At 46.7% G+C, this 14228-nt stretch overlaps 1 protein-coding gene across 2 annotated transcripts in view; it reads right to left on the bottom strand.

Moving 5' to 3' along the window:
- The window catches only part of MRPL9 (mitochondrial ribosomal protein L9), a 40790-nt gene that overhangs the window by 2160 nt on the left and 24402 nt on the right, over positions 1 to 14228 (bottom strand). The window lies entirely within an intron of this gene.

Here is a 14228-nt window from a genome sequence, read left to right as displayed (position 1 = left end):
TCCCAGCACTTTGGGAGGCCGAAGCAGGCAGATCACAAGGTCAGGAATTTGAGACCAGCCTGGCCAATATGGTGACACCCCGTCTCTACTAAAAATACAAAAACGGCCGGGCGCGGTGGCTCAAGCCTGTAATCCCAGCACTTTGGGAGGCCGAGACGGGCGGATCACGAGGTCAGGAGATCGAGACCATCCTGGCTAACACGGTGAAACCCCGTCTCTACTAAAAAAATACAAAATTAGCCGGGCGAGATGGCGGGCGCCTGTAGTCCCAGCTACTCGGGAGGCTGAGGCGAGAGAATGGCGTAAACCCGGGAGGCGGAGCTTGCAGTGAGCTGAGATCTGGCCACTGCACTCCAGCCTGGGCGACAGAGCGAGACTCCGTCTCAAAAAAAATAAATAAATAAATAAATAAATAAAAATACAAAAACTAGCCAGGCGAGGTAGCACACACTTGTAGTCCCAGCTACTCGGGAGGCTGAGGCAGAAGAATCATTTGAACCCGGGAGGTGGAGGTTGCAATGAGCCGAGATCGTGCCACTGCACTCCAGCCTGGGTGACACAGGAGACTCAGTCAGTCTCAAAAAAAAAAAAAGGGGTTTGACAGGCAGATCTGGGAAGACAGTAGTCAAGAGCACCTTGGTGCTTCCACTCTGCTGAGCAGAATGGTGGTAGCAAGTCCTTTTTGTCACCTGCTTATCCTTATCCTTTTCTTCCTTGCTAACGGAACTCCAGGTTTGCTGAGGGCAGTAGCGGGTTCACCCCCAGGTAGTGGATGGAATTTGGTCTGGGCCAGCCATAACAATGGCATTCCCTGACTTCCCAGGCTTCCTTGCAGCTCGGGGCAGCCATTTATTCATGGGCTAGAGGTAAAAGTGTGCTGGGGGTTCTACAAAAACCTTTGCTTTTCTTAACAAAAAACCAGAGTTGGGGACAACAGATTAGGTTGGAATAACCCTCCCCTTTCTGATTTGTACCTGAATGTGATGTCTTGAGCTATACAGTCATTTTTTTTTTTTTTTTTTTTTGAGACAGAGTGTTACTCTGTTGCCCAGGCTAGAGTGCAGGGGCGCAATCTTGGCTCACTACAACCTCTGCCTCCCAGGTTCAAGCGATTCTCCTGCCTCAGCCTCCCGAGCAGGTAGGATTACAGGCATGCGCCACCATGCCCAGCTAATTTTTGTATTTTTAGTAGAGACAGGGTTTCACCATGTTGGTCAGGTTGGTCTCAAACTCTTGGCCTCATGTGATCCGCCCGCCTTGACCTCCCAAAGTGCTGGGATTACAGGCGTGAGTCACCGCACTCAGCCTGAGCAGCCATCTCAAGACCATGAGGTAACCAGTGTGAGGGTGAAAGCCAGACCTCTAGAACAGCAGAAAGGGAAGATGGGGAGACCCTGAGGTCCTGATGGCATCTTTGAGCACTTAAACAGCCCAGAAATCACCCACCTACCTTCAGACTTCTTGGCAAATGAGAATAGTGAATCTCTTTTGTTTCAAAATCAAACCAGAGTTTACATCCTGTTCCACCACTTACTAGATGTCTGGCCTTGTCCAAATCACTTCACTTCCTTGAGCACTGGGTTTCTCATCTATAAGACCTACAATACCCACCTCTCCAGGTCGTTTGGATTAGAGATAAAGAATGGACAGTACCCTGGGGCATGGGAGATGTTTGCTAGTGGCATACCCCTTGGGTGATGCATGAAGTACAAGGGTAGGTGTGGTGATAGGAAAAGCCAGATAAGAAGGTAGGACAAATCAAAGGGTACTGTGTACTAGGCAAAGGAGGTTAGGTTTTTATCTTGTAGGCAATGGAGAGCTAGCAAATAATTGTAAGCCGAGAGGAATTTATAAAGAGATTTGTATTGAGAAAGTATAATAGCGTCGAAGACAAATTAGGGGAAACTAAGTCTAGAAATGGGAAGACCTGTAGGGAGACGATCATAATTGTCCAAGCTGTTTGGGCATGGTGGCTCACACCTGTAATCCCAGCACTTTGGGAGACTGAGGCGGACGTGAGGTCAGGAGTTCGAGACCAGACTGGCCAACATGGTGAAACCCTGTCTCTACCAAAAAACCCCACTAAAATTAGCTGGGTGTAGTGGTGCACACCTGTGTTCTCAGCTACTTAGGAAGTTGAGATGGGAAGATCCCCTGAGCCTGGGAGGTCAAGGCTGCAGTGAGCCGAGGTCGCGCCACTGTGCTCCACTGTACTCCAGCCTGGGCAACAGTGAGACTCTTTTTTTTTGTTTGTTTTTTTTAAAATAATTGTCCAAGCTGTCATTGTCTCTCACCTGCACCATTTCAGTTGCTTCTTACCCTGGTCTCTGCTGACTCTCTGTCCACTATTTCAGCTGGGAATGTATTTAGGTGTAGGTAACAGAAAACGAAATTTATAGTGACTTAAACAAATAACGGGGTCATTTTTCTCACCTAAACAGTTCAGCAGTAGGCAAGAGTCAAAGGGTCAATGATGTTGACAAGTACCCAGACCAGGATTTTTCTGTCCTCACTCTACCAGCTTAGCCTGTCCCTTCGTGGCTGTGAGGCCTCCTGCACTCTCAGGTGTCCTCTTTACATTTCAGGCAGGGAGAAGGGCAGAGAGTTGCACCAGCTGACTTTGTCCCTTTTTATCAGCAAAGACAAGCTTTCTCCGAAGGTCTCCCACCTCCCCGTCACTGGCCAGACCAGGGTCACGCGGCCTATCCTAAGCTCAACAGAGACCAGGAAGGGGAGGAAAACTGCTGGGTGAGACCCAAATCAGCATCTGTCCCACCTGCACTCCCTGATCCATCTTCTATGTAACAGCTAGGATAATTCTTGTTTTAAAGTTTAATTGTATTGATTTGTGAGACAGTCTTGTTCTGTCACTCAGGTTGGAGTACAGTGTAGCTCACTGGAACTTCAAACTTTTGGGCTCAAACAGTCCTCTTACTTCAGCCTCCCTAGTACTAGGACTACAGGCATATGCCACCACTAATTTAAAAAAATTTTTTGTAGGCTGGGTGCGGTGGCTCACACCTGTATTCCCAACACTTTGGGAAGCCAAGACAGTGGATCACTTGAGGTCAAGAGTTCGAGACCAGCCTGGCCAACATGGTGAAACCTCATCTCTACTAAAAATACAAAAAAAATTAACTGGGTATGGTGGTACACACTTGTAATCCCGACTACTTGGGAGGCTGAGGTAGGAGAATCGCTTGAACTCAGAAGGCAGAGGTTGCAGTGAGCTGAGATCATGCCACTGCACTCCAGCCTGGATGACAGAGCAAGACTCCATCTCAAAAAAAAAATTTTTTTTTTGTAGGCATGGGTTGCCTAGGTTGCAGTGTTGTCCAGACTGGCTCAAACTCCTGGGCTCAAGTGATCCTCTTGCCTCAGTCTCTCAAAATGTTGGGATTATTGGTGTTAGCCTCCACACCTGGCCTAGAATGATCTTTTAAGAAACTGAAACCAGCCGGGCGTGGTGGCTCACGCCTGTAATCCCAGCACTTTGGGAGGCCGAGGTGGGCGGTCACGAGGTCAGGAGATGGAGACCATCCTGGCTTACACAGTGAAACCCCATCTCTACTAAAAGTACAAAAAAATTAGCCGGGCGTAGCGGCGGGCGCCTGTAGTCCCAGCCACTCGGGAGGCTGAGGCAGAATGGCGTGAACCCGGGAGGCGGAGCTTGCAGTGAGCCGAGATCGCGCCACTGCACTCCAGCCTGGGGGCAGAGCGAGACTCCGTCTCAAACAAAAACAAAAACAAAAACAAAAACAAAAACAAAAAAAAAAAGGAACTGAAATCAGAGTATGCCCTCTCCTGCCTAAAACCCATTAGTGGTTTCCCATGAGCTTAAAATCCAGATGGCACTCCAGGGGCTACAAAGCTTTGCAAGACCCCATCCACCTCTCAGAGTTACCTACTCTTTCCCTCTCACGTCACTATGTTCTAGCCACACTGATCTTTTTTCTGTTCCTCAAACATGCCAAGGTAGTTTCCATTTTAGTGCCTTTGAACTCTCCCTGATTTCTCTGCTCCAGATGTTCACATGGCTCCTGATGGAAGTTGGAATGCCCTGTGCTGAAAGGAAGAGAGAACTCCACCATGAGTGGCTTAAACAAACAGGGCTTGCTTTTCTCCCATAGTGAGTCTGGGGGTGGTGGCTGCTGGCCTTGGTTCAGGACCTGCATCTCTCTAGAGTTTCCTTTCTTTCTCTCACGATCAGAGGAGGACCAGGAGGACCAGAAGGACCAGGAAGGGACTCTGCCAATGCAATTGTCTTTTTTTTTTTTTTTTTTCCAGAAAAGTGAGAGCTTTCCCTCCACCACAGCTGACTTTCATTGGCCAGAACTGTGGACGTGCCCCCTCTTGAAGGGAGGCTGGAAAATGGAGTATTTCAGCAGCCAACAGTGCCCTAGACAGCTTCTTGTCACTGCCACAGAGTCCTTTCCTAGTGAGCCAACTAAAGTAGCCTCCCCCAGATATTTTTAAATATTTAACTAAAAAATACCTTCCCTTTGTACAGGCACAGTGGCTCAAGCCTGTAATCCCAGCACTTTGGGAGGCCAAGGCAAGTGGATCACGAGTTCATGAGATTGAAACCATCCTGGCCAACATGGTGAAACCTCATCTCTACTAAAAATACAAAAATTAACTGGGTGTGGTGGCAGACGCCTGTAATCCCAGCTCCTCAGGAGGCTGAGGCAGGAGAGTTGCTTGAACCTGGGAGGTGGAAGTTGCAGTGAGCCAAGATGGCACCACTGTACTCCAGCCTGGAGACAGAGTGAGACTCCATCTAAAAAAAAAAAAAAAAAATATATATATATATATATACACACACACACACACACATACACACACACACACACACACACACACATACACACACACACACACACACACACACACACACACACATATATATACCCCAGTCATTCTTCTCACATCACTTTGTTTTGTTTTATTCATATCCCCTATCACTGTCTGATATTATCTTGGTTATTTTGTTGTTACTATCTGTGGCCCCAAGAATGCATGCTCCAGTGAGGCCTTGTCAGCCCTGTTCATCACTCTGTGACCAGCACCCACAGTAGGGTCTTTTTGTAGAGATGGGTTGCCCAGATTGCCTTGTTGTCCAGGCTGGTCTCAAACTCCTAGGCTCAAGTGATCCTCTTGCCTCAGCCTCTCAAAGTGTTGAGATTACAGGTCTGAGCCTCCACACCTGGCCTAGAATGATCTTTTAAGAAACTGAAATCAGAGTATGCACTCTCCTGCAGTCTCAGTGTAACCTCCACCTCCTGGATTCCAGCAATTTTTCTGCCTCAGCCTCCTGAGTAGTTGAGATTACAGGTGTGCGCCACCACACCCAGCTAATTTTTGTATTTTTACCAAGTTGGTCAGGCTGGTCTTGATCTCCTGACCTCGTGCAGGTCAATATGCATTTGCTGAAAGATAAGTTGATGGGGTGTTGGAAGACTGAACTGCAGGATGAGGCCTTGATACATGCAGTGGCATGAAAACAGGAGGTGAATTCTAAACATATTTAGGAAGGGGAATTGGCAGGACCTGTAATTTGAATGGGATGGAGTTATTACAGAAATTGTAGATTCTAGAATGACTTCCAGGTTTTTTGCATGGGAAGAAGAGGAATGCTGGACTCATTCACTAATACAGAGGGGAAGCAGGTAGGGGCAGGGGAAATGGGGAGATGAATTTTGGCCAAAAGGTTTCCACTGAGTTTGCAACTGGGTCATGGTGATGTGAACATGAATAACTTCAGTGGGGTAAGCAGAAGTCAGATTGTGATAAACTTGGTGGCAATTGTGAGATGAAGACATGGAATTACATTCACAGTGCCCTTGAAGACAGCTTTCTAGGAGCATGGCTGGGAGAGGAAATGGAGAAAGGGCAGTCGTTGGAAGGGGAAGCAGGGTCAAGGGTGGGTTCTTGTAATGGGAGATGTTTGAGCATCCAGTAATTTGATGCTTTCATCTCTTCTGATATATTTTACTTTTAAGCTAAACTTAGGAGTGTCTTGAAATTGCTGCTCAGATTGGATCTGATATCCCGAGAGCAAACACACAAGCTAATAAGCTGGCTACAGGCAGGCCTGCTTTGCCACCTAGTGACCTTCAGCAACCCCTCCCTGTCAGGTTCCTCATCTTCAAAATTGGAGCAGTAGTTCTCCTTAGGCTTGCAGTAAGGACTGCCTCAGTGTGTGGTTGCCTTGCTGTGTCTACCGGGTGGGAAGGAAGGGCAACGTCTGGAAAGCAGGCCACTCTCAGTCTAGCTGGACTGGCCTCTGCTGCCCTCTCCTGGGCATGTCTGCAGAGTTGACACACTGTTCAGAGAATGCGGGCTCAAGGCCTGAGTGGAGTGTCAGCAGGAGGGAGAGAAGAGGAAAGAAGGCTAGGCTGGGAGTGGGAAAATAGTAACAAACACACAGATTCCTGTAATAGAAAGTTCTTTACATGTTACAAAGACCAGGGCCTTAGCCCTGGGCAGTGCTGCTTCAATGAGTACCTTAGATGTTTACTTCTTTCTTCTTTTTTTTTGCGATGGAGTCCACAGGCTGGAGTGCCGTGGTGATATCTCCGCCCACTGCAACCTCTGCCTCCTGAGTTCAAGTGATTCTCATGCCTCAGCCTCCCGAGCAGATAGGATTACAGGCATGTGCCACCATGCCCAGCTAATTTTTGTATTTTTAGTAGAGACGGGGATTCACCATGTTGGTCAGGTTTGTCTCAAACTTGTGATCTCAAGTGATCCACCCACCTTGGCCTCCCAAAGTACTTGGATTATAGGCGTGAACCACCGTACCCATTCAATGTTTACTTTTTTAAAGTATCTGAAGAGAAACCTTGCAAATTGATTATTCATTCATTTATTCATTCACTTATTCACTCATTCAACAAATATTAGGGCATATTATATACTCAAGATGCAAAGTCTTGGGAATAAGACACACTCCTCAAGGAACCCATGGTCTAGTGAGTGAAGACAGATATATAGATACATAGATAATTACAGTACAATTTCAAAAGTAAAATGTAAGATGCACAGTGTATTCTTGATTACATGTATTCAATAGTTAATATGTTTTGGATCTGTGTCCCCACCCAAATCTCAGGTCAAATTGTAATTCCCAATGTTGAAGGTGGGACTGGTGGGAGGTGATTGGATCGGGGGGTGGTTTCTCATGAATGGTTTAACACCATCCCCTTGGTGCTGTTCTCATGATAGTGAGTTCTCTTGAGATCTGGTTGTTTAAAAGTATGTAACACCTTCCCACTCTCTCTTGGTCCTGGTACTGCCATGTAAGATATTTATTCCATCTTTGCCTTCTGCTATGATTTGAAGCTTCCTGAGGCCTCCCCAGAAGCAGTTGCTGCCATGCTTCCTGTACAGCCTATGAAACCATGAGCCAATTTTTCTTTATAAATTACCTGCTCTCAGATAGGTTTTTTGTTGGTGGTGGTGGTTTTTTTTTTTTGTTTTTGTTTTTTTGGGATGAAGTCTTGCTCTTTTGCCCAGGCTGGAATGCAGTGGCACAATCTTGGCTCACTGCAACATCTGCCTCCCAAGTTCAAGTGATTCTCCTGCCTCAGCCTCCTGAGTCGCTAGGATTACAGGTGTATGCCACCACACCTGGCTAATTTTTTGTATTTTTAGTAGAGTCGGGGTTTCACCATGTTGGTCAGACTGGTCTCAAACTCCTGACCTTGTGATTCACCCACCTTGGCCTTCCAAAGTGCTGGGATTACAGGCATGAGCCACTGCACCTGGCCTTCAGGTATTTCTTTATAGCAATGTGAGAAGAGACTAATACATAAAATTGATTCTGAGGAGTAGGGCATTGCTATAAAGATACCTGAAGATGTGGAAGCAGCTTTGGAATTGGGTAACTGGCAGAGGTTGGAAGAGTGTGGTGTGGAGGGCTCAGAAGAAGATAGGAAGATGAAGGAAAGTTTGGAACTTCCTAGAGACTTGTTAAATTGTTGTGACAAAAATGTTGATAGTGACATGGACAAAAAGTCTAGGCTGATGAAGTCTCAGAAGGAGATGAAGAACTGATTGGGAACTGGAGCAAAAGTCACCTTTGTTATATGTTAGCAAACAACCTGGTGGTATTGTGCCCCATCCTAGGGATCTGTGGAACTTTGAACTTGAGAGTGATGATTTAGGGTATCTGGTGGAAGAAATTTCTAAGCAGCAAAGCACTCAAGATATGGACTGGCTGTTTCTAACAACCTATCTCATATGCATGAGCAAAGAAATGATGTAAAATTGGAACTTATATTTAAAGGGGAAGTAGAGCATAAAAGCTTTAGAAAAATTTTCAGCCCAGTCATGTGATAGAATAGAAAAGCCCATTTTCAGGGGAGAAATTCCAAGCAGGCTACAGAAATTTGCATAAGTAAAAAGGAACCAAGTGCTAATATCCAAGACAATGGGGAAAATGCCTTGAAAGCATTTCAGAGACCTCCACATGCAGTCCCTCCCATCATACACCAGGAGCCCTAAGAGAGAGGAATGGTTTCGTGGGCCAGGCCCAGGGTCCTGCTGTCCTGCGCAGCCTCAGGACACTACTGCTCATATCCTGGCCATTCCAGTTCCAAAGGGGCCAAGGTACTGCTCAGAGAGTGCAAACCCTAGGCCTTGGTGGCCTTCATGTAGTGTTAAGCCTGTGGGTGCACAGAGTGCAAGAGCTGAAGCTTGAGAACCTCTGCCTAGATTTCAGAGGATGTATGGAAAAGTCTGGATGTCCAGGCAGAACCCTGCTGGTAAGGGTGGAGCCCTCACAGAGACCCTCTATTAGGGCAGTGCAGAGAGGAAATGTGGGGTTGGAGCCCCGCAACACAGTCCCCACTGGGGCACTGCCTAGTGGAGCTATGAGAAGCAGGCCACCACCTTCCAGACCCTGAAATGTTTGAGCCACTGACAGCTTGCATCCTTAACCTCAAAAAGTTCCAGTCACTCAATGCCAGCCCATGAGAACAACTGTAGGGTCTGAACCCTGCAAAGCCATAGGGCAGAGCTGCTCAAGGCTTTGAGAGCCCACTTCTTGCACCCCTGTGCCCTGAGTGTGAGACATGGAGTCAAAGGAGATGATTTTGGAGTTTTAAGATTTAATAACTGCCCTGCTGGGTTTCAGACTTGTGTGGGGCCTGTAGCCCCTTTCTTTTGACTGATTTCTCCCTTTTCAAACAGGAATATTTACCCAATGCCTATACCTTCATTGTATCTTGGAAGTAACCAACCTGTTTTTGATTTTACAGGCTCATAGGTCGAAGGGACTAGCCTTGTCTCAGATGAGACTTTGGACTTTTGAGTAATGCTGGAAGGAGTTAAGACTTCAAGGGACTGTTGGGAAGGCATGATTGTATTTTGCAACATGAGAAGGACATGAAATTGGGAAGTGTCCAGGGGTGGAATATTTTTGGATCTGTGTCCTCTCTCAAATATCATGTTAAATTGGAATCCCCAGTGTTGGAGGTGGGGCCTGGTGGGAGGTGATTGGATCATGGGAGAGGGTTTCTTATGAATAGTTTAGCACCATCCCCTTGGTGCCTTTCTTGTGATAGTGAGTTCTTGTGAGATCTGATTGTTTAAAAATGTGTAGCACTTCCCCCAACCTTTGATCCTGCTTCTGCCATGTAAGATGCTCTCCCCACTTTGCCTTCTACCATGATTAGAAGCTTCCTGAGGCCCTTCTGGAAGCACATACTGCCATACTTCCTGTACAGCCTGTGGAACTGTGAGCCAATTAAATCTCTTTTCTTTATAAATTGTCCAGTCTCAGGTATTTCTTTATAGCAATGTGAGAACAGGCATAGCTTTGTTAGGAATAATTTTTTTTTTTTGAGATGGAATCTCGCTCTGTCACCAGGCTGGAGTGCAGTGGTGTGATCTCAGCTCACTGCAACCTCCAACTCCCTGTTTCAAGCGATTCTCCTGCCTCAGTCTCCTGAGTAGCTGGGATTACAGGCATGCACCACCATGCCCAGCTAATTTTTGTATTTTTAGTAGAGATGGGGTTTCACTATGTTGGCCAGGATGGTCTCGATCTCCTGACCTTGTGATCCACCTGCATCAGCCTCCCAAAGTGCTGGGATTACAGGCATGAGCCACGGCACCCAGCCAGGACTAATCTTGAATAAAATCCAAACACAATGTCTGTCTGGCTTTGAAATACACCACTGTATGATTTCTTTTCCTCTGTGATGCCCCTTCAATGGTAAAGTAACATGGTAAAGTAACCTTGTGAAATTCCATAACCAAACCAACGAGGAAGAAAGAGTAGCTGTTTAGAGCTGCGAGAAATATCTAAAAAATACTTATCTAGGTGAGAAGTATCAAAAAAATGTATCTCAGTTCTCATATTTAAAGGTACTATAGGCCGGGCACAGTGGCTCAGGCCTATAATCCCAGCACTTTGGGAGGCCAAGACGTGTGGAACACCTGAGGTTGGGAGTTCGCAACCAACCTGACCAACATGGTGAAACCCCATCTCTATTAAAAATACAAAAAATTAGCTGGCTGTGATGGTGCATGCCTGTAATCCCAGCTACTTCGGAGGCTGAGGCAGGAGAATCGTTTGAACCCAGGAGGCAGAGGTTGCAGTGAACCAAAATCACACCATGGCAGTCCAGCCTAGGCAACAAGAGTGAAACTCTTGTCTCAAAAAAAAAAAAAAAAGATAAAAAGGTACTATAGTGGATACTGTGGTGCCACCCAGATGCCCACCCCCATCAGGACTGAAGCATTCATGCTTGTCCTCCCCCCAGCACTTCTGGGAATTTTGGGTGACTGACAGTTCCCAGTTGCACTAGCATTTCCGGGAATTTGGGTGACTGACAGTTCCCAGCTGAGCTTCCTCCAGGAGTTGCCCTCAACTGAAAATTCATTCAAGATTATGCCCCCTCCTAAGACAGCCTGCATCTACTGATCAGTGTGGAAGTATATTCTCCTGCATGATTCTAATTTCCTTGTCTCGGTGGGGCACAACTCTGCAGGGCCACAATAGTTCCTGAGTTCCTGCTCTCCAGTTCTAAGGCCTTCACTTTCTCCCAATGTTGTTGATCCTGAGAGCATGACTTAATGAACTTCTTTTTTATTTTACTCAAATCTCCATCTGAGAGTATGTTTCCCGAGGAACCCAGCCTGACAGTCAGTGCCAAGAGTGCTGAGGAAGCACATTTTTTTTTTTTTTTTTTTTGGAGACGGAGTCTTGCTCTGTCGCCCAGGCTGGAGTGCAGTGGCCGGATCTCAGCTCACTGCAAGCTCCACCTCGGGTTTACGCCATTCTCCTGCCTCAGTCTCCCGAGTAGCTGGGACTACAGGCACCCGCCACCTCGCCCGGCTAGTTTTTTGTATTTTTTAGTAGAGACGGGGTTTCACCATGTTAGCCAGGATGGTCTCGATCTCCTGACCTCGTGATCCACCCATCTCGGCCTCCCAAAGTGCTGGGATTACAGGCTTGAGCCACCGCGCCCGGCCGGAAGCACATTCTAAAATGAGATTCTAAACTGGAAATACCTGCTGGCCCGCTGACAGGGAGGGCCATTAGCAGTAGGTGGAGCATGGAGAGTCCCTAGCAGGGGATCAGTGCAACTGTCAAAGCTTTCACTAGTGCTGAACTGGGATGGGATCCTGGGGCAAGGTAATGCTTAGTGGGGGAAATATATCAGGTCGAATAAATATATCAGATTTTATAAAGACAATGGAATTGGATGGCTAGCTGGAGGCAATTAATGCATTGGACAAAGGCAATGAAAGGTTGAGGGTGACTGATTACCAAATAAAGGCTAAGAGTGAAAGCCCAAGGCCCTCTTTAGCAATTTAAAAGATATTTTTTATCTTTTGCATCTAGAGGCCCCCAAAAATTGAGAATAAGGTCCAATATTTAATTGTTAAGAGTTGCAGAGCTCCAGAGAAGTTTGAATTCTTAACTGTGGCAAGAAGAAGTGAGACCCTGAGACATAGGAGTGGCGGCAGCTGGGTTAATGCTTTAAAAAAATCTTGAATTTTTGGCCGGGCGCGGTGGCTCAAGCCTGTAATCCCAGTACTTTGGGAGGCCGAGGTGGGCGGATCACGAGGTCAGGAGATCGAGACCATCCTGGCTAACCCGGTGAAACCCCGTCTCTACTAAAAAAAATACAAAAACTAGCCGGGCGAGGTGGCGGGTGCCTGTAGTCCCAGCTACTCGGGAGGCTGAGGCAGGAGAATGGCGTGAACCCGGGAGGCGGAGCTTGCAGTGAGCTGAGATCCGGCCACTGCACTCCAGCCCGGGCGACAGAGCGAGACTCCGTCTCAAAAAAAAGAAAAAAAAAAAAAATCTTGAATTTTTAAATTCTCCATCTTTTGGGCCTACAAAAGTGCCCACTTGTTCCTGGTAAAGGCTATCACTACTTCCTTACTTAAGGATGATAAAGAGGCCTCTGGCTTGCAAGACCACGCAGGTTCCCTTCAAAACCTACCCCACCTCCTCACCTGATCTGCAAACCAATAACTAGGATTGAGTACTTTTAGAACTCAGCTAAGACTCCCCTAAGAGAAAAAATACACATGCCCTGGAGATTCAAGAGGACCCTAACTAGCAAATACAGGTTGGAGATGTATGGGAGTGGATTCTGAGGCTATTGGATCAAGGAGGGTGGGACATAAAGTTTGATAAGGGAGAATATATGGATATGGGAGCCCATTCTTTTTTTTTTTTTTTTTTTTAAGACAGAGTGTCACTCTTGTTGCCTAGGCTGGAGTGTAGTGGTGTGATCTCAGCTCACTGCAACCTCCACCTTCCAGTTTCAAGCGATTCTCCTGCCTCAACCTCCTGAGTAGCTGGGATTACAGGCACATGGCTGCCACCACGCCCGGATAATTTTTGTATTTTTAGTAAAGATGGGGTTTCACCATGTTGGCCAGGCTGGTCTCGAACTGCTGACCTTGTGATCCGCCCCACCTCAGCCTCCCAAAGTGCTAGGATTACGGCATGAGCCACTCCACCCGGCCTATGGGAGCCCATTCTTATGATATGGTATTTAATACTCTGACAAAGACCCCAAGAGATGTTGCTAACATTCTGATAGTGTAACTAAGTACCCCATTTTCCAAGCGATAGTTTATTTTTTTCTCTCCTTTTCTCTTTTCTCCTTTTCCAAATGCAGTTATAGCCTTTTACCTCCTCTTTACCAGACACTCCCTACAAGGCAAGTTCATCTAACTGTGTGTTTAGAAGTCCCAGAGCAGAACTCTTACTCAAGCAGGAGGTTACCTGAAGAGACAATCTACAAGTCCATCTACAAGCCAATGTATGCCTGCTATGAGACTCTCTCACCTGGAGAGTTTTGGGCTGCTTTTCCCATGAAGGCACCAGTAGTCACCAGCTTGGCCATCCAGTAGAGAAGGCACCAAAGAGAGTATGCAGGCACCCCACTTGCCTGCTTCTTCCCCTGCATGCTATTTATGTCAGCATGCCAGGTTCCCTTTTAAAAGCATCTGCTTTCTGCTCCAAAAGCGAAGTGGTACCCTAAAAGCCAGAGGCTATACCTTCTTCCCTTAAGCTAACTGGAATAAAAAGTCGCTTTCTTTATACTAGACCTTACTCTTGTTAATTGGACTCTGCAAGCAGCAAGCACTGAACCTGTTTTGGTTACAATAGGATGGCTCTGGGAAGCTTGGAGAAAGCCATGGCCCACATTAAGTGAAGCAGGCATATGAGAACTGCTGTGGCATACAGTGGAAGAAGTATTAAATGGCTCAAAAGAGTGGGCCTGCTAGGCCTGGTGTGGTAGCTCACGCCTATAATCCCAGCACTTTGGGAGGCTGAAGTAGGAGGACTGCTTGAGTCTAGGAGTTCAAGCCCAGCCTGGGCAACATAATAAGACCCCATCTCTATTTTAAAAAAAAGAGTGGGTATGCTAGAATTAATATGTTATGTAAAGTCAGAAAACTCACCAAATGCTTATGTTCCATCAGACATCCCGAAGAATATTCACTTTCTTTAAAAGGCTCAAAAGAGTGGGCATGCGAGGCTGGGCGTGGAAAGAAGACTCAATTTCTTGAAGTGATGAAGAATGTGCTGGTAAGAGAAGCTCAGGGACTGCTGTTCTCTGTAGGCCAGGGCTGACATAGGGTATACGGTCACAGAGCTGGGCTTACTGAGAGCAGAGGGACATTAGGATGCCAGAGTCAAAGTAGCAGAATTATTGTGCTGAGCAGAAAGGTTGGAGAGGTAGCCAGGG

This window comes from Trachypithecus francoisi, unplaced genomic scaffold (assembly GCF_009764315.1).
Source record: "Trachypithecus francoisi isolate TF-2019V2 unplaced genomic scaffold, Tfra_2.0 Lachesis_group5, whole genome shotgun sequence".
Taxonomy (NCBI): domain Eukaryota; kingdom Metazoa; phylum Chordata; class Mammalia; order Primates; family Cercopithecidae; genus Trachypithecus; species Trachypithecus francoisi.
This window is presented reverse-complemented; position numbering and strand designations above follow the sequence as displayed.